Source organism: Octopus bimaculoides, chromosome Z (assembly GCF_046866305.1).
Source record: "Octopus bimaculoides isolate indiv1 chromosome Z, ASM4686630v1, whole genome shotgun sequence".
NCBI classification, from domain to species: domain Eukaryota; kingdom Metazoa; phylum Mollusca; class Cephalopoda; order Octopoda; family Octopodidae; genus Octopus; species Octopus bimaculoides.
The window spans coordinates 9981752-10002362 of NC_142944.1; the positions used below are offsets into that span (position 1 = coordinate 9981752).

At 36.8% G+C, this 20611-nt stretch overlaps 1 protein-coding gene across 1 annotated transcript in view; it reads left to right on the top strand.

Moving 5' to 3' along the window:
- Positions 1 to 20611, top strand: part of LOC106876825 (neuroendocrine convertase 2) — a 172389-nt gene that overhangs the window by 124663 nt on the left and 27115 nt on the right. The window lies entirely within an intron of this gene.

Below are 20611 nucleotides of genomic sequence, written 5' to 3' on the forward strand. Positions count from 1 at the left end.
TGAAAAATTTGTTTAACTCAAGTCATTGTCTTTTGCTGAAATGAAATTGAATTCCTAGACTCCTATGATTATTATAATAATGATGACGATGATAAAAATGGTGTTGTCTAGTTCACAGGTTAATCATGAATGAATAAATCAACATCAACAATTGAAGGCATCCCAATCCAGCCATGACCACACTGCTTGTTTGCTCTTTGTTTTCCCCAGAGTATATTATCTGACCAGCGTGGCTGATGCTGGTGTCACGTAACTGACACCCATACTGGTGGCACGTAAAAAGCACCCATGCTGGTGGCATGTAAAAGGCACCTTTTTGAGTGTTGTGCCTCATGGAGGCAAAGTAGCCAATGCTGATGGCATGCGAAAAGCACCTTCCAAGTGTTGGGCCTCACGGAGGCAATGATAAATGACCGAGACCATTGGCATCATGTTGTACTTGAGAAGAAGACCCATCAAGCCAAGCAAAATTGCAGTTGTGGTGTCACTCAAATAGTACCTGTACCAGTGGCACATAAAAAGGACCCATTACTCTCTCAGAGTGGTTGGCATTAGGAAGGGCATCCAACCATAGAAACCATGCCACAACAAATAATTGGAGTCTGGTGCAGCTCCTCAGCTTACCAGCCCTGGTCAAGCAATCCAATCCATGGACAACAGATGTTAAATAATGATGATGATGATTATGATAGGATGTGATTTAAGGGAGGATTAGCTGCTAATTCTAGCTGGTCATGTGAACAGAGAGAGGCTCCCTTGTTGATTCATTATTTATAGCATGATTGTTGTTAGGTACAGGCATGGTTGTGTCATTAAGAAACTTGCTTCTCAAATGTGCGGTTTCAGATTCAGTCTTACTGTGTGGCACCTTGGTCAAGTTTCTCCTACTTCACTCTGGGCTAACCAAAGCCTTCTGACTGGAATTGGCAGTCACTAACTGAAAGAACCTTACTCTGTGTGTGTGTGTGTGTGTGTGTGTGTGTGTGTGTGTGTGTGTGTGTGTGTGTTTGTTCTAATAATATGCATCTAAAGAAATCTGATTCACAAGCACACACACATTTCATGGAGGAGATAGTAAAGAGATTTGGAGGGATGGATGGTTGGATGTAAACCTATGGTGTTGATATACAAACATGTCAAATTTATTTTTCCATAAACTGAAGACATGACAAGCAGCCTTAGTTGATTTTCACCCTTATTGGGATCTCATCAGAGGTTCTGTATCATGTAACCAATCTCAGAGAAATGAGTAGGCAATCTATTTATAGACACAAAATATATCATCATCCTCATTTTAACATCAAATTTTCCATGTTCTCATGGGTTGGAGAGAATGTGCTAAGGAAAATTTTCTGTAGCCAGATGTTCTTCCTGTCACCAACCCTTACCTGCTTCCAAGTAAGGTAATATTTCCCCATGGTCAGACATATCTTCATTGAAGTTTGGAAACATAGGACACTGTTTCCACAACAACAACTGTCATACAATGTCAAGGCAATGAAACAACAGCATATGCACATCTCTCTCTCTCTTTCTCTCTCTCTCTCTTTCTCTCTCTCTCTCTCTCTCTTCGTTCTTCGATCACTGTTTGTTATCTCCCCATTTTCTTAGCTCTCCTGAAAAAAGAATTTCTAACTTCCGGTCAGTCATTGTTATGATCAGCCATTATTATGATTGACCGTTGACTGAACACTATTCAATTTTTTTTCTCCGTGTTTTTCTCCTTGTCTCCGTATTCTTTCTGTTGAAGAGCGTAGCTCGAAACGTCAAAGACTTTCCGTATTCCCGAGCGTCATACTAATATATACTTTTGTTATTTACACCACCTGTCCTCGTCTGTTGTTATTATTTGTATATTCTCCCATATATATATATATATATATATATATATATATATATATATATATATATATATATATACCAGAGTAAGCACATAAATGTGAAACAAGGTGGGAAATAAGAGTACTCAAATACCAGAGGTAGAGTAATATGCTTTATTAATAAAGCAGTAAAAACATCACAAAAATATCACAACTGCCTAATGAATAAGAACATGAAACTCTGAGTAGTAATTTTTTGTGATATTTTTGAAGCTTTAATAATAGAGTATATTTATATACACACACATACACATATATATATATACACACTCACACAATACAATGATCTTCTTTCACTTTCTGTCTACCATACACACTCATAAGAATTTGATCAGTTGTAGGTTATGGTACAGGGCATTTGTGTTATGTGCCATGCAGTAGGACTGAATCCAGACCCATGTGATTCGGATGCAAATGTCTTACCAAACGCCTGTGCCTGTATGTATGTATGTATGTATGTATGATTCTTGTACGTACGTATGTATGTATGTATGCATACATACTCTTTCGCTCTTTCTCTTAACCATTATTATTTTCACCTTAGCGAAGGCGGAGGTATTGTTTCAGTCATGTTTGTTTGCTTGTTTTTTTTTTTTTGTCCATGGACAAGATATCTCAAGAATCGCTGGATGGATTTGGATGAAACTTTCAGAGATGTTTGGCCTCGTGACTGGCATGAACTGATTAGATTTTAGGATCGATCTAGTACCGGACAAGGAATCTGGATTATTTTTCTATTTTTTTTTTTTTACTTAATTTTTGAGAGCGGTCAGGTTCGTTTCTAGTATTCTCATTTGTGATAGCAGTCGAGTTTATTTCAGATATTCTGGTCTTAAAAATCATTGTCTTACAAATCATCTCAATGAGAGGATGTTGGTGTTGCCTTGGCAGAGGTCTGTGCTCTTTGAGTGCTCTTGTTGTTATTATTCTTTTACTTGTTTCAGTATTTTGTAAAAAAAATTACATATTCAAAACAAAACAAGGCTAACATCAATATCAACCATTTCTCTTCAACAAGCCAATGAAGGACCTCTATATGGTTACTTAACCCCTCTGATAAAACAAGAAAATGTCCCCAAAATCACACCTCACACTCTGTACAGAAAAAATAGGAATGAAATGTTGGACAATGTCTCAGATACACTTTATCTGGGAAAGAGAATGGATGGTCAGTCATGAGATGTCATTAATCACAGTCTTACTTAATCTTACTCATTATTACCTTTGGGTTAAACAGCAGCAGAAATCTTCTCTTCAGTTTGATTGTCACTCATAATATTGTTATGTTTTTTTCAAATGATCTTATTTGATCATCTGCATACGGCATAGTGGTTAAAAGCACGGGCTACCTAACTCCAAGATTCTGAGTTCGATTCCAGGCAGTGACCTGAATAATAATAATTAATAATAATAATAATATCGAAAAATACCTTGGGAATGAGAACCCAGGTTCGAAATTTCCCCAAGACACCTGATGAAGGCTGGAGGGTATATCAGCTGAAATGTTGTGTTAACAAAAACCAAGATGAGGACAAATATCCGTCAAATGTAAATAATGTATTTTTGTTTTGTTTGGGTTATTTCTTAATGGCAATTGGTTTGTTTACTCTGCTAATTTATTTCTCATTTATCATCAACATTTATCATCCAGTTGGATAAACCAGTTCTGTTTACTGAGATATTGTTTATTTTTGGTTGTGTTTATTTGTTTTCTTGCTGAGAGTTTTTTTTTTTTTGTGTGTGTCATGGTCGAAATATTAAGAAAGTCATAATACAAGATGGGGAAAAGATCAAAACACTTTTGAGATTTTTAGTGAAAACTGTGCCCACATTTATCTGTTTCCATTCTTCTGAAAAGACAGACTTAAACAACAACAACAACAACAACAATAATAATAATAATAATCCTTTCAACTGTAGGCACAAGGGCTGAAACTTTGGGGAATTTTCCACTGACCCCTCCCCTCCCCCAATGCACAACTTGCATCTATTTTATTGGCCCTGAAAGGTTGAAAAACTTTGGCAACATTTGAAATTGGAACATATAGCAGAAGTGCTGCTAAGCATTTTGTCTGACATGCTGACAATTTTGCCAGTTTGCCATCTTAATAATAATAATAATAATAATAATAATAATAATAATAATAATCCCTCCAACCGAGAGCACAAAGGTCTGAAATTTGTGGGAGGGGACTAGTTTATTACATCGACCCCAGTGTTCCACTGGTACTTATTTAATCAATCCCGAAAGGATGAAAGGAGGCAAAGTCAACCTTGATGGAATTTGAACTCAGAGCATAGGGACAGGCAAAATACTGCTATGCATTTCGTCCTGCATGCAAACAATTCTAATAATAATAATAATAATAATAATAATAATAATAATAATAATAATAATAATAATGTGTCTTTCATGACAAGTTAACATCCTGGTATTAAGGCTTATAATATGTGGAAAGAAATCTTGTGAGACCTCTGGCAACAGGTTGCTGTCTGCTCTCACAGAATCAACCAGAGCAAGTAAGACCAACAGCTCTAAGAAGTAAAATAATGATGATAGTTATAATAATAATAATAATAATAATAATAATAATAATGTCTTGGTATAAAAAGATGAGCTACAGCAAATATTCTGCTCAATACCACAGATTTGCTTGTCAGTTGTTTGACCTTAACCAGTTGAGCATGTCCCTTGGTGGTTGATGATATGTGCATCTCTGATCATGAGCAGAAGTAGTGGGGGAGCATCATAGCTATGTGTTGCGAGGAATTCTTTGGGGTTTGAAAAATACACCTCTGGAAACATGGGTGTTTCATTTAACATCCTTAAACAAACCTTATTCAGGGATCTTTTGAGCGGGATGGCCTACTCAACTTGAAGAAAATTCTAACTGGATCCCACCTGCGAGGTCATGCGCTGTTTATCTTGATATGAAATCACCATGTCAACCACACATGGTTGTGATGCATGTGCCTGGTGTACCCTTATCAGATGGGTAGTCATGATGGGTATAGTGGGCTTCGTATATTTTACCCCAGTGTCATTTTGATGGCATGCACTGCTCTCTCACTCAATAATAATAATAAAATAATAATAATGATGATGATGATGATTATAATCTTTCTACTATTGACACACTCGAAATTTTGAGAGAGGGGCCTAGACAGTTACATCAACCCTAGCGCTCACCTGGTACTTAATTTATCAATCTCAAAAGGATGAAAGGCACTCTCCTTCAGTGGAATTTGAATTCAGAATGAAAAGACAAATGAAATGCTGCTGAACATTTTGTTCAGCATTTACTAACAAAAGTGCCTGTTCACCATCTTAATAATAACAATGATAATAATGATAGTTATATTAATGATATCATTTATTTACCTCAAGAGCGAAGGATGAGGTGAACAGTACAAAGACCAGCATAAAGTGAGGGGGATTTTCATGATGATGGTGATGATGATGATGATTTCAAATTTTGGCACAAGACCAGCAAATTCATGAAAGGGAATAAGTCAGTTACATCAACCCCAGTGTTCAACTGGTACTCATTTTATCAACTGCAAAAGGATGGAAGTCAAATTCAACCTTGGCAGAATTTGAACTCAGAATGTAAAGACAGATGAAATGCCACTAAGCATTTTGGTCAGTATGTTAACAAAGGAGCCTACTCAATGCCTTAATAATAATAAAAATATTAAAATAATAATGATAATAGTAAAAAACAATAATACTTGTAGGCATGGCAATGCACATAGACAATTAAACCTTGGACACTTGACATAACACATAAGACACCATAAAAATAATAGAACAATTCACATTGTTAAATGTGTAATGACCTGCAGACAGCAATTCTATCAATGAAAGAAACAGACAAAAACAATTATAGCACGACTTGATTCAGAGACAGAAGTGAGGACGGTAGTGTTGTACGGTATGGATGAAACAGTGATTCCTTTTGTTATTAAAGTTCTGTAAGTGGTGAGAAAGATATAAATACATAAAGAGTATAACTTTCAATGAAATAATTATTTATGGGAGAAAAATTAATGTCTTTAGGGGAAAATCCAATCAATAGATGGAACAAGGAAAGGAAAAAAAAAACACTAATTCTGGCTAAAATTATCTGTCAGCACGGGCATGGCCGAATGGTTAAGAAGTATGCTTCCAAACCATGTGGATTTTGGTTCTGTCCCATTGTGCAACGACCTGGACAAGTGTTTTTTTACCATAGTACTGAGCTAACCAAAACTTTGTGAGTAAATTTGGCTCTGAAAAGAAGCCCAATGCATTCGTTTAAGCACACCAAGATTGGTTGTCAAGCAATAGTGAGATGACAAACACATATGAAGATACACACATAAATACATATATATATACATATATATATAAATACAGATGAGTGATACAACAAGGCACCAATATTTACTGGAAAATAGGAGTCGATACAAATACGACAAGCTTCACTGCGTATATACTGACAAAGACGTGTGTGTGCAACAAACATGAAGCATTTGTCTTACCTCTAGGAAGAACATTCAATAAATGGACAACCCAGAACCGGATAACACAGCACCGGTTTTTGGCTCTTCAAATACATTTGACAACGTAAATTTGATCAGTTTTCATCAGCTGCCACATCAATACCAATACATTCACCTGAACACTTAGCTGTTAACAGAATGAGAACAGTGAAAAAGTTTTCCATGAAAAATATTGCAATACAAATGTATTACTTTCCAGTAAAATAAAGTCCCATAAGGGTAGAAGTTACATTTGTATTGCAATATTTTTCATTACATATATATATATATATATAAATCAAAATAAGCAACAAGGATATTGAAGGTTAATGCAGTACATTCATTTCATGCGACTCCATTAAATAAATGGAGTCACATGAAACAATCGTACTGCATTAACTTTGAATATCCTTGTTGCTTATTTTGATTTTTAATCACCTTATTTTGGAATTGTTTGGATAATAGCATACTTAATTCTGGTGTCTAAACTTAAGTACCATATTCACCTTGAATCTAAATTTTTATATATATATATATATATATATATATATATATATACGATGGACTTCTTTCAGCTTCCATCTACCACATCCATTCACAAGGCTTTGGTTGGCATCAGGAAAGGAATTTAGCTATAAAACAATACCTAAGTAACTCACTTGTCTAATCCATACTGAAATAAATGTAAAATTGTATGAACCAATAGTAGATGAAATAATCGCAATTATCATCCACTTGTTGTACCTTTCATAATCAGTTGTGATCCTTTGTTGAGTGGTCCTTTGGCCCTGGATGCAAGAGAGATTTGCGAAGTCGTGTAACCCAGTGGTTAGGGTGTTGCACAACTGCAGTTTCATTCCTGAAACCGTGGTTTGAATTCATGGACCAGGTAGCATGTGGTGTTTTTGAGAAAATCACTTTATTTCATGTTACTCTCCTATCACTTTGACATTTTTTAATGGTATATCAAGTAAGGCATGAACTGAAAGACAATATGATAGTGACGGTGGAGATGTTGTTGTTAGTGGTGTGGTGATGGTAATAATGATGGTGGTGGTGTTTGGTGGTGGTGGTGATAAAAAAATTAATAACAACTGCAACAACAAAGTCATCACTAGCAACTACTTTATAATCAACACAGAAAAGCATCATCATCATCATCGTCTTCAACGAAAGCAATGCTATGACGATCAAAGCAACAACAACAATAATATTTACAGAGAAATTAAAAGTCTCCAGTGCCCATTCATTTCCTCCTTATCGTACTCAAGTGCGGTTTTGAAAATATTTTTACATTTTTATTAAATATAAGGCGAGAGAGAGAGAGTTTGTCTTTTGTATATTTTATTCTCGTCTTCCAAACATGAAGTAAAATTGGTTATTTATTTTCAGTTAGATTCACTGATGCAAACAGTTCAACGTACCTTGTCTAAATAGCGTAATGTATATACATGCATAAAAACGTGCCTGCGCGCACACACACACACACACACACACACACACACACACACACAAACACACACACACACACAAACACGCACACACACACACACACACACAAACACACACACACACACAAACACGCACACACACACACACACACACACACACACACACACAGTACAGCAGTGCTGCAACAGATATTTTGAATAGATGACCATTTCTAAAAGAAGTTCATAATAAAACGTTTTATGTTCTTCTATATATAGAGCCCTTTACTTGAAAAGCAAACAAACAAACATACACACACACACACACACCATCATCATCATCATCATCATCGTTTAATGTCCGCTTTCCATGCTAGCAAGGGCTAGACGATTTGACTGAGGACTGGTGAACCAGATGGCTAAACCAGGCTCCAATCTGATTTGGCAGAGTTTCTACAGCTGGATGCCCTTCTTAATGCCAACCACTTTGAGAGCGTAATGGGTGCTTTTACATGCCACCGACACGAAGGCCTGTCAGGTGGTACTGGCAACGGCCATGCTCAAAATGGTGTATTTTACGTGCCACCAGCGGCACTGGTAACGACCTATATATATATATTATCATCATCATCATTTAGCATCAGTTTTCCATGCTAGCATGGGTTAAATCAAAGATTTCAAAACTCCCCCCCCCCCTCTTGACACTCTGACCACATTCCCAGTGCCCTCACCCCAATAAACCATCACAAACATAGACCTCTTTCTGAAGCAAATTCAAAGCAACTGTATTTCACAAACAAAAACTTAACCTAACGAACCCATTATTTTGTTGTTTTTACATAAATCACGACCCCTTATCGCCCCATCTTTTACATGAATCACTACCCCTTATTGCCCCATCTTTTACATGAATCACTACCCCATTATCGCTCTACTTTTCTTCCACCACCCACTTTGGGAACTACTGGATTAGATGGTTTGACTGGAACTAGCAAGCTGGAGTGCTGTACCAGGCTCCAGTGTGACTTTGGCTTGGTTTTGACAACTGGATGCTTTTCCTAATATTAACCACTCCAAGAATTTAGTGGGTGCCTTTTACATGTCACTGGCATTGTCAATGACTATAATTTCACCTGGCTTGACATATCTTCTCAAGCACAGCGAATCACCAAAGGTCTTGACCGATTACCAATTGCTTCTGTGAAACCCAACATCTGAAGACCATGCTTCATGTCCTTGTCCCATGTCTTCTTGGGTCTACTTCTTCTGTAGGGTTCCTCCACATTTAGAAATTGGCATTTCTTTACGCAGCCATCAAACATCACAAATATAATAGAACAAAGTAATCATGAAATTTTGTTCTTAACATATAATTTCCTTTATTCTTGTATTTTGTTTCAGTCATTTGACTGTGGCCATGCTGGAGCACTGCCTTTAGTCGAACAAACCGACCCCAGAACTTATTCTTTGTAAGCCTAGTACTTATTCTATCGGTCTCTTTGCCGAACCGCTAAGTTACGGGGACATAAACACACCAGCATCGGTTATCAAGTGATGGTGGGGGGACAAACACAGACACACATGCACACACATATATACACACACACACACACACACACACACACACACATATATATATATATATATATATATATATATATATATATATACGATGGGCTTCTTTCAGTTTCCGTCTACCAAATCCACTCACAAGTCTTTGGTTGGCCCGAGGCTATAGTAGAAGACACTTGCCCAAGGTGCCACACAGTGGGACTGAACCCAGAACCATGTGGTTGTTAAGCAAGCTACTTACTACACAGCCACGCCTGCGCTGGCAGATTCTTTTTTCAATGATGGAACTTGAAGTAGATAATGCTATAAATAATAGTATGTAAATCTTAGTTTCGAAAAATGCCTTTTGGATGGAAATGACAAAAGTTTAGGATGTAAATAATTGCTTTTAATTTTTTTTTTTTCCTTTTGTTTGATACATAAATTGGATTTTTATTCATAATCTTATTGATGTTGTTTTAGTAGTTGTGTTGGGTATTAATTCAAACCTAAGGGGAAGTAACATGGTATGTAAAATTCTGGATACTAATTGGTTGTGTACCCATCTCAATGTTTAAGTGACACTTGAAGTGAAGCTTGATTATGAGTGAAGTTCTTATGTACTTTTTGGTATATGAAGCAATGCTAATGAATTGCATATCAGAACCTCCTATCATTTCTAACTAAAATATACTTTATTCCTCCCTCTTGCGCCATACAACCACCAACCATTCCAATACCAATAAATATTCAATTATTGCTGCATTAGAAATGTGTAACATTATGAGATTGATAGATGGTCATTATGAATTAACAGCTAAGAATTCAAAGCGCCAAGTAATAAAAATAATATTAAAAGATAGTGTGAAGGACTATTTAGAAAAACGGTCCTGTTTCTCTTGTTTACCCCCACCACTAAAAAAACGTGTTTAATTTTTCTTTTTTTTTTCTTTTGCTATTTAGTAAGTGAAGGAGAAGTAGCCCCTTTCCTATGACCATTTGATTTTTCCACATTTAAAACCCTCTTGCACGCGTGCGTGCGTGTGTGTTTGTGTGTGTGTACAGGCATGGTTTTTATGCATGTATATACATTACGCTGCTATTTAGACAAGGTGTACTGAACTGCCTACATCATTGAATCTAATTGAAAATAAATAACCAATTTTACTTCATGTTTGGAAGACAAGAATAAAATGTACAAAAAGCAATCTTCTTCCCACTCTCTCTCTTTATCTCTCTCTCTCTCTTTATATCTCTCTCTCTTTATCTCTCTCTCTTTATCTCTCTCTCACTTTATCTCTCTCACTTTATCTCTCTCTCTTTATATCTCTCTCTCTTTATCTCTCTCTCTCTCTTTTTATCTCTCTCTCCCCCTTTCTTTATCTCTCTCTCCTAATATTTAATCAAAATGTAGAAATATATTCAAAATCACTTTTGAGTACAACAGAGACGAAATGAATGGACACCAAACTGGAGACTTTATTTCTCCTATAAAATCAGTTTCAAACTTTGGCACAAGGCCAGCAATTTGAGGTGGGTGGGGTTAAGTCGATTAGTTTTACTCCTCTCCAGTACTCAAATGGAACTTCTTTTATCAACTCCAAAAGGATGGAAGGCAAAGTCAGCCTTGCCAGAATTTGAACTCAGGACATGAAAACAGATGAAATGCCGCTTAGCATTTTGCCCAGCATAGCATGCTAATGGTTCTGCCACCTCGCCACCCTGGTTTTGTATCTTAGCACCCTGAAATGACCTTGGTGGCAACTAAACTGAGAATGTAGGAATGAACAAAATGCTGCTAAGCATTTTGCTTGTCGTACTGATGACTCTACCACCTCGCAACTTTGGTTTTGTATTTTAGCACAAAGCCAGAAATTTGGGGGAAATGAGTAAGTTGTATAGATTGACCCCCAGGATTCAACTGGTACTTAATTTATCAACCCCCAAAATAAAAGTAAAGTTGACCTCAACAATAATTGAACATAACAAGGTAAGAAAGAATGAAATACTATTAAGTATTTTTCCCAGTAAGCAAAGACTTTGATCAGCTCGTTACCTTAATTTCTCCATAAATATTGTTTCTATCATCATAGCATGATTGTTTCTTATTTCTTTACTGGCCACAAGGGGCTAAACATAGAGGGGACAGACAAAGGGATTAAGTCGATTACATCAACCTCAGTGTGTAACTGGTACTTAATTTATCGACCCCGAAAGAATGAAAGGCAAAGTTGACCTTGGTGGAATTTGAACTCAGAATGTAAAGACAGACGAAATACCGATAAGTATTTCGCCTGGCGTGTTAACATTTCTGCCAGCTCGCTGCCTCATGGCATTATTGTTTCTATGGAAGAAAGAGAGGAAATTATTCTCAGATAGGATGCATGACACTATGAGGTGGTACTGAAAAGTTCTTGGCTTTAGATAAGAGAAAATACAGGAGGATCAATTAATTATGATTTTATTCAACATATTCCCCTTTCAGATTCATACACTTATTATAGAAGCCCTTCAGTTTTTCTACGCCCTGTAAAACAACTCGGAAGGTTGGGCCTCCAGCCAAACCTTTCGTAATACCCTTAAATCCAGGAACTTCTCAGCACAATGAGGGGTAGATAGACAGCTGACAACTGATGAGGGGTCATTCTTTGTGTTGCTTGTCCTATTTTCAATTTGTTTTTCTCTTGTTTGCGTATTTAACTCGCTTGTTTTCATACTTCGTGTTGTTTACAGTTGATGACGTCCTGTACCCATCTATGCATATATATATATATATGTATATATATATATATATGCATATGCCAGTGGAATGTAAAAAGCACCCACTACACTCTTGGAGTGCTTGGAATTAGGGAGGACATTCAACTGTAGAAACTTTGCCTGATCAGACTGGAGCATGGTGTAGCCTTCTGGTTTGCCAGCCCTCAGTCAAACCATCCAACCCATGCCAGCATGGAAAGCAGACATTAAACGGTGATGATGATGATGATGATATATATATATATATATATATATATATATCCATCCATCTGAGGTGCTGAAAAGTTCCTAGCTTTGGGTAAAAGAAAAAACAGGAGGATCAGTTAATTATGATTTTATTCGACATATTCCCCTCTCATAGTCACACACTAATTGCAGTGGTCGTTCAGTTTTTCTAAGCCCTGTAAAAGAACTTGGAACTTTGGGCCTCCAGCCAGATCTTTCACGATGCCCTTAAAACCAGGAACTTTTCAGCACCCCCTTGTACAAAGTAAAAAGCCAATAAATGGCATCCAGTGACATGTGGTACATACACACACACACACACACATGATGGGCTTTTTTAGTTTCTGCCTGAAAAATCCACTCACAAGGCCTAGCTTGACTGGTTATAGTTGAAAATACTTGTCTAAGCTGCCATGCAGTGGGACTGAACCTGGATCCATGTGGTCAGGAAGTTAACGTCTTACCACACAGCTATGCCATTTTGAGATAATTCTTAAGATAATCATTAGAGTTCAAAGAAATTTAATTGGCAAATTGGTCTGTATTAGGAAGGGGATTATACAGTACTCATCATCATCTTCATCATCATTTAACGTCCCCTTTCCATGCTAGCATGGGTTGGACGATTTGACTGAGGACTGGCGAACCAGATGGCTACACCAGGCTCCAATCTAATCTGGTAGAGTTTCTACAGCTGGATGCCCTTCCTAACGCCAACCACTTCAAGAGTGTAGTGAGTGCTTTTACATGCCACCGGCACAAGGGCCAGTCAGGTGGTACTGGCAATGGCCATGCTCAAAATGGTGTTTTTTACATGCCACCTGCACAGGAGTCAGTCCAGCAGTGCTAGCAACGACCTTGCTTAAATGTTTTTTCATGTGCCAGTAAGGTGACGCCAGTAATGATCACGCTCAAATGGTGCTATTTACATGCCACTGGCACGGAAGCTAGACAGCTGCTCTGGCAATGATCATGCTCGGATGGTGCTCTTAGCGCTCCACTGGCACAGGTGCCAGTCATTGAATTTGGTTCAATTGCAATTTCAATTTCACTTGCCCCAACAGGTCTTCACAACCAGTCATCGAATTTGGTTCGATTTCGATTTCATTTACCTCAACAGGTTTTCGCAAGCAAAGTTTAGTGTCCAATGAAGGAAAGGTATGCATAAGTGGGCTGGCTACACCCCTGGCTACACCCCTGGCTACACCCCTGGCTACACCCCTGGCTACACCCCTGGCTACACCCCTGGCTACACCCCTGGCTACACCCCTGGCTACACCTCTGGCTACACCCCTGGCTACACCCCTGGCTACACCCCTGGCTACACCCCTGGCTACACCCCTGGCAGAGGCCTCGGATTATGGTCTCACTTGGCTTGCCGGAAAAAAGAAAATGTACTTACTAATTCTTTATACTTTTTCCTCCTATATTTCACAACTTCTCCACTTTCTTTAAAGGTATTTTCATACAATAATTATGTATGATTAATAATTAATTGCTCGCTATTTAAAATACTAAGCAGATTTAATGAATTTCCAAGCAGCTCTAATTAACCTCTATTAATTATGACAGAAAGCTAATTGGAAAAAATTAAGCAGTACCAGAAAACTATTAGCACGAACCAAATCATTGACTCTTATTATTATCATATGCCTGACTTTTGCTTTGCATTCTTGCACAAGTTGATTGACTCCAAGTCTCATCCTGAAACCTCATGAGACAAAAAGTTAGAAGTTCAAGTTGGTGTTTGTGCCTAGGGTGTCATATTTGATTTTGTACATAGTATTGTTCTAGAGAACATATTATTATTATTATTATTATTATTATTATGTTTGACTTTTGTTTTGTATTTGTACACAAGTTGGCTCCAAGTCTCATCTAGAAACCTCAAGAGACAAGTTAGAAGTTCATGTTGGTATTCTGCCTAGGGTGTCATATCTTTGGTTTTGTACATAGCATTGTTCTAGAGAACAATCATCATCATCATCATCATCATCATTATTGTTGTTCTTACAATATTTCTTTTTTTTTAAATCTTTTTACAAGTTGGGAAATCATTTGCCCCAGTGGTCAAATCGTTTCACTCATGATTGCAAGATCTTGGTTTCAACTTCCAGGTCTTGAACAAAACTTTTCTTTACACACTGGGCCTGTCCACTCAGCTGTGCATGACTGTGACTTTAAACTGGTTGATCAGTTTCCCTATTCTCCTGATTTGACCCCATCTGATTATCATCTATTCCCCCAACACAAAAACCCATTTGGCTGGGAACCAGTATTGCAGTGATGATGACGTCATATCTGTTGTTTATAACTTCTTTTGACCAGCAGGATCAAAGCTTCTTTACCGATAGCATCCAAGCGTCCAGTGGCAACCCTGGTGTAAGAAGTGTGTGGATTGCAAGGGGAGGCTATGATGAAAAAATAAACCTCATTTGGTCGCATTCTAATGAGAGTATCTTGGTTGGCCTATGAACTTTTAGCTAACCTCAGAAATTAATTCCAGAGAAAACTGGGAAGTTAACCCTGTGGCAGACCAGTGTCCTTTTTGATGGGGGTGTGTTGTTATCTCAGTCCCTTATAAGCCTTAGAAATTGGGCACACCAGGCACATGCATCACAACCATATGTGCACATGGTGACCTTATATCAAGATTAACAGTGTATGACCTTTCAGGTAGGGATCAGTTAGAATTTTCTTCAGGTTGAGTAGCCCATCCCGCTCAAAAGGTCCCTGAATAAGGTTTGTTTAAGGATGTTGAGCAAAACATCCATGTTTCCAAAGGTGAATTATTCAAACCCCAAAGAATTCCTCTCAACACATGGTTATGATGCTCCCCCACTACTCCTGCTCATGATCAGAGATGCACATATCGTCAGCCACCAAGAGACATGCTCAACTGGTTATGGTCAAACAACTGACAAGCAAATCTGTGGTATTGAGCAGAATATTTGCTATAACTTTTATAGCAAGACAAAACAATCTACATGATAACGCTTCCAATCAGTTAAGACCAGAAGTCATGAGAGCTTGATACTTCATATTATTTTTAAAAAATGACAAACTGCTTTAAAGCTGCAAAATGCTTCTTTTGTGTGGGTGGCCATTGAATTCATGGATTTCCCATCTAATTCCCATCAACTTTGTATGAAGAGGATTGTGTTTTAAATTTATTCCATTAATAAATTTACTTTCACACTAATTCATTTCCACATCGCAAGTGTGTTGCTAGTTCTTGTTGACTACTTTAGCATATTAATTAGTTTTTGCTAATCAAATAAAGTAATTCTAATCTTGGTTATTTGAATTTTATCTTCACTTGTTTGGATAATAGTCGTATAATTTAATAATTTTGCAGCTCCTTATTTAATTGTATGTGTAATCAAGATCCAATGTCTAAGAATATTGTTGTCCGTAACTCTATACATTAACTATTGTTTGTGTAGCATGTCTGGTTCGAATGGACATTTAATATTAAAATGAAGACTGAGTACATAATTGAAGCCAGTTAATGTTCGAATGGGTGCGTGATACTTTTAAAGGAAACGTTGTTATTATTATCATTATGATAGTAAGGCAGGGATGGTGAGTTGACTGGTCCATATATACACATCAGAAATAAACAGTTCTCTCTTTAGCGTTAAATCTTTCTTTCTCTCACTTTTTTTCCTCTTTCTCTCTCTCTCTCTCTCTCTCTCTCTCTCTCTCTCTCTCTCTCTCTCTCCTCTCTCACTTTCATGCTATAAAATCTTTCTCGTTAGAAAGGGTTATTAACTTTGCACTTCAACTCTTCAAGATTTGATAAATCAAACACCAATCAAGAAGGCAAAAGAATCATTAAAGCAGCTTCTATGCAGTCATGCAGCCCCTGCTAGAAATAGCAGCCAAATCGCTTAATAAAATCCTGATACCCTAAAAAGGAAATTATGTGATCAACATTTGTTTATGATATAAAAAAATGAGTCAAAGTGGCTGTGGCTGGCAGGAATTCCTTTAAGAATAGGTCCACTCACCTGTTCTACCTGACCTTACATGGAGGCTGAAGAACGAAATTAAGAAGAATGAAAAGGAAGAGGAGAAGAATAAGGATGAAGGTGATGATGATAATAATGATAAGGATGATCCTTTCTGCTATAGGCACAAGGCCTTAAATTATTGGAGAAGGGGCTAGTCAAAGACAATAACCCCAGTGTTCGATTGGTGCTGAATTTGTCTACTTTGAAACAATGAATGGCAGAGTCGACCTCTGGAATTTGAACTTAGAACATAAAAATGGACAAAATGTCACTAATCATCTTGTCAGGTGTGCTAATGATTCTACCACCTCACCTCTATAATAATAATAATCCTTTCCGTGAAAGGCTCAAGGTCTGAAATTTGTTGGGAGGGAACTAGTTGGTTACATCGATTTCACTGGTGGCAGGGAAAACATTGAACATTCACCTGAAAAACTGGGTTTGCACTGCTAAGCAAATTTCGTCCCCACACTTATGATAACCTAGCCATTAGGGTGATACATTCACAATCATGAGATTATGGTTTCAATTCTTGGACTGGGCAGTGCACTGGATTCTTGAACAAAACGCTTAATATTATGTTACACCGCAATCCTTTTGGCAACCAACACGTGACACGCCATTCACTTGTATAGTTAATGTCAATTTGATGGATGGGAGTGAACTGGTGTGCAACACAAGCATCACTAGAAACAAATCATTTGTTCAAGTTGTTCAGCAACAAGTTGTGGAATCACCATTCTCAGACTCCAGAGACTACCATTAAAAAAAAGAATTATCTGTGTGTGTGTGTGTGTGTGTGTGTGTGTGTGGTATGTTTTATGTGCTGATAATACATCATTTTGAGACTGCTGAGAGATGTAAACATGAGAATAGCAGGATTTCCCCAGTGATCGACCAATTTGAAACACGGTTTACAACTTCATCTGCTACAGTCCCCACCGCCATATCTCTCTCCCGCCCTCTCCAGCCACTTAAATACTCAATGAAAATCTCTTTAAGTACTCTGACGTTTTACATCAGCCATTAGTCACTTAGTCATTTCCATGGAGTAGTTTTTATCTATAAACAAATATTCGTATGAATGGATTTCCCCGAAATATCTTTTAGATTTTTTTTTCTTTTTTAACAAACATTAGCATTTTTCTCTTCCATTTTATAATATTGAATCAAGGAAGGGGGCAGTACTTATTATCTATGCTAGTGATTCTCAACTGGGATCCTCCATATTATTAATATTATTAAGGTGGTAAGCCGACAGAACTGTTAGCAGATCAAGCGATATCCTTAGCGGTATTTCATCCGTCCTTACATTCTGAGTTCAAATTCCACCAAGGTCAGCTTTGCCATTCAAACTTCCAGGGTCAATAAATTAAGTACCAGTGAAATTGATGTAACCAACTAGTTCCCTCCCAACAAATTTCAGACCTTGTAACAAGGGACATGGCTACTTGTCTACTAGTGCAAGTATCACAAAAAAAAAAAAAAATGGAAACAATGCATCTTAGTACATGCTGTAAATGTGTAGGGTGGAGAAAATTATATAGTCTTGTCTAGGAAATGACAACTTCTTTAATGCTGGTGCCATAAAAAAAACAAGAATAGTAACTAGTGCACATTATTTACATTATTTACATTTGACGGATATTTGTCCTCATCTTGTTCGTTGTTAACACAATGTTTCGGTTGATATACCCTCCAGCCTTCTTCAGGTGTCTTGGGGAAATTTCAAAACTGGGTTCTTATTCCTAAGGTATTTTTCGATGGTGTAGTGGATAAGAGCATGGGCTACTAACCCCAAGATTCCGAGTTCGATTCCAGGCAGTGACCTGAATAATAATAATAATAACATTGAAAAATACTTTAGAAATGAGAACCCAGGTTCGAAATTTCCCCAAGACACCTGATGAAGGCTGGAGAGCATATCAGCCGAAATGTTGTGTTAGCAACAAACAAAATGAGGACAAATATCCGTCAAATGTAAATAATGTACATAATTCCTCATTTCTTAAATATAGAACTGTTGTAACCAGTGCATTGTGTAAAATGGTTAATGTTAGAAATGGCACCCAGTCAAAGAAACAAGCCAAAATTGAAACCTGAGTGAAATACAGTCTATGTAAGGTGAACAGTACCCACCCACTAAATATGTGCTCAGTATAACCAAAACGACTCCTCCAACCCATGTCAGCACATAAAGCGACCATATGATGAGGATGAGGAGGATGAGGAGGATGAAGCAGCCACATGATGATAGTGCTGTTGGTGTTTGTTATTGCTGATGACGACGACAACAACAATGATGATGATGATGATGATAGCGGTGGTGATGATAAGGAGGATGATAGCAGTGGTGTTGATGATGATGATGATGATGATGATCATCTTCATCATCATCACCATCATCATCACAACGGCATCATCTTCTGCATTTAGTCAAGTAGAATGTTGTCCTGTCTAATACAACGTGAAAGCCACTGAGACCAATCGTCTGGTCCTTGAAATGACTCCAGCTGTTCTTCTCAATTTAGCTTTTTCATTACTGTCACCTTGCTATCATTTCATTATCTTTATCTAAACTTGTACTGTTTGTCTCTAAACTGCATCCTGATAGTTCTACAGCAGATTTACCTTCCATTCCACCTGATTTATTACTGATGCTAACCTTCAAAAGATGCTTTTGGTAAACATTTGTTCAGATAAGCCATAGCCATTAACCATTCCTAGCTACATTTAACCAGTAGCAACAATACCAAGGTTAGGCTTTTAGAAATGACTTCCTGGTGTTTTTATTTACTTTTCTCATCTGACTTCATCATTGCTTTTCCTCTTAGAGATCCTTTGTTGTTTGGAATTTTCTACAGTTGAGTTTTAGTCTTTCTCCATAGACTAATGTCATTTGTCAACAGAAACTGAATTTCCTCAAGCCTGTTCAATTATACCTTTTTAGCAAATTCTATGACTGTATGTTCAATACTTTAGGAAGTCTTCCCAATGCAAAACAAACTTGATGATGATAATAATAATAATAATAATAATAATAATTATTATTATTTTTATTATTATTATTATTATTATTATTATTATTATTATTATTATTATTATTATTACAAATACCGGATGCAGTACTAGTCACTGGCTCTCATAGCTTCTGATTTTAACTGATTGGAAATGCTGTCATGTACAGTGTTTTGTCTTGGTATAAAGGATGAGCTACAGCAAATATTCTGCTCAATACCACAGATTTGCTTGTCAGTTGTTTGACATTAACCAGTTGCGCATGTCCCTTGGTGGCTGACGATATGTGCATCACTGATCACGAGCAGAAATAGTGGGAGAGCATCATAGTCGTGTGTTGAGAGGAAATCTTTGAGGTTTGAGTAATTCATTTCTGGAAACATGGGATTTTCGTTCAATATCCTTAAACGACCCTTATTTAGGGACCTTTTGAGCAGGATGGGCTACTCAACCTGAAGAAAATTCTCACTGTGCCCCATCTTCAAAGTCATGTGCTATTTATCTTGATATAAAATCACCATGTCGCGCACATATGGTTGTGATGCATGTGCCTGGTGTACCCTTATCAGACGGGTAGTCAGAATGGCTACACTGGGCTTTGTATGTATGTACTCCAGTGTCACTTTGATAGTATGCATTGTTCCCTACTCAATAATGGTAATAATTAATCATTTTATTGGGCACAAGGGTTAATATAAATCAAAACATTAAAGGACAACTCAAGATGATATACAAAAGGTTTTGCAAAAAAACATTCGTGTACACATTTGATAGCAATAAAACAATGTAAGAAGTTTAAAAAAAACTCCCAATAGGGAAGGAGGCATTTTAAAGGTTACTTGTGTTTACCTTCAACTGTATGTTAATTTTCATGTTTTTTTAATCTTAAATTATGTATAATTTTATTTGTTTTATATTTTCATTTCTTTTATTATCATTTGATATTTTCCAGACATTTTCTTTTATTTTTAAATCTTAAACTATGTATAATTGTATTCATTTTACATAGTCATGTTTTATTTTCATTCCACACTTTATTTTTTTATTGTATTTCTAAGTCTTTATTGTATATATTTTACTTAACTTCATATTAAATCAAAATTTTCATTTTCATTTTATGTTTTAAGATATTTCAATTTTATTTTTTAAATCTTAAATTATATATCATTTTATTCATACTTATATTATGCCATTTTTAGTTTAGTTT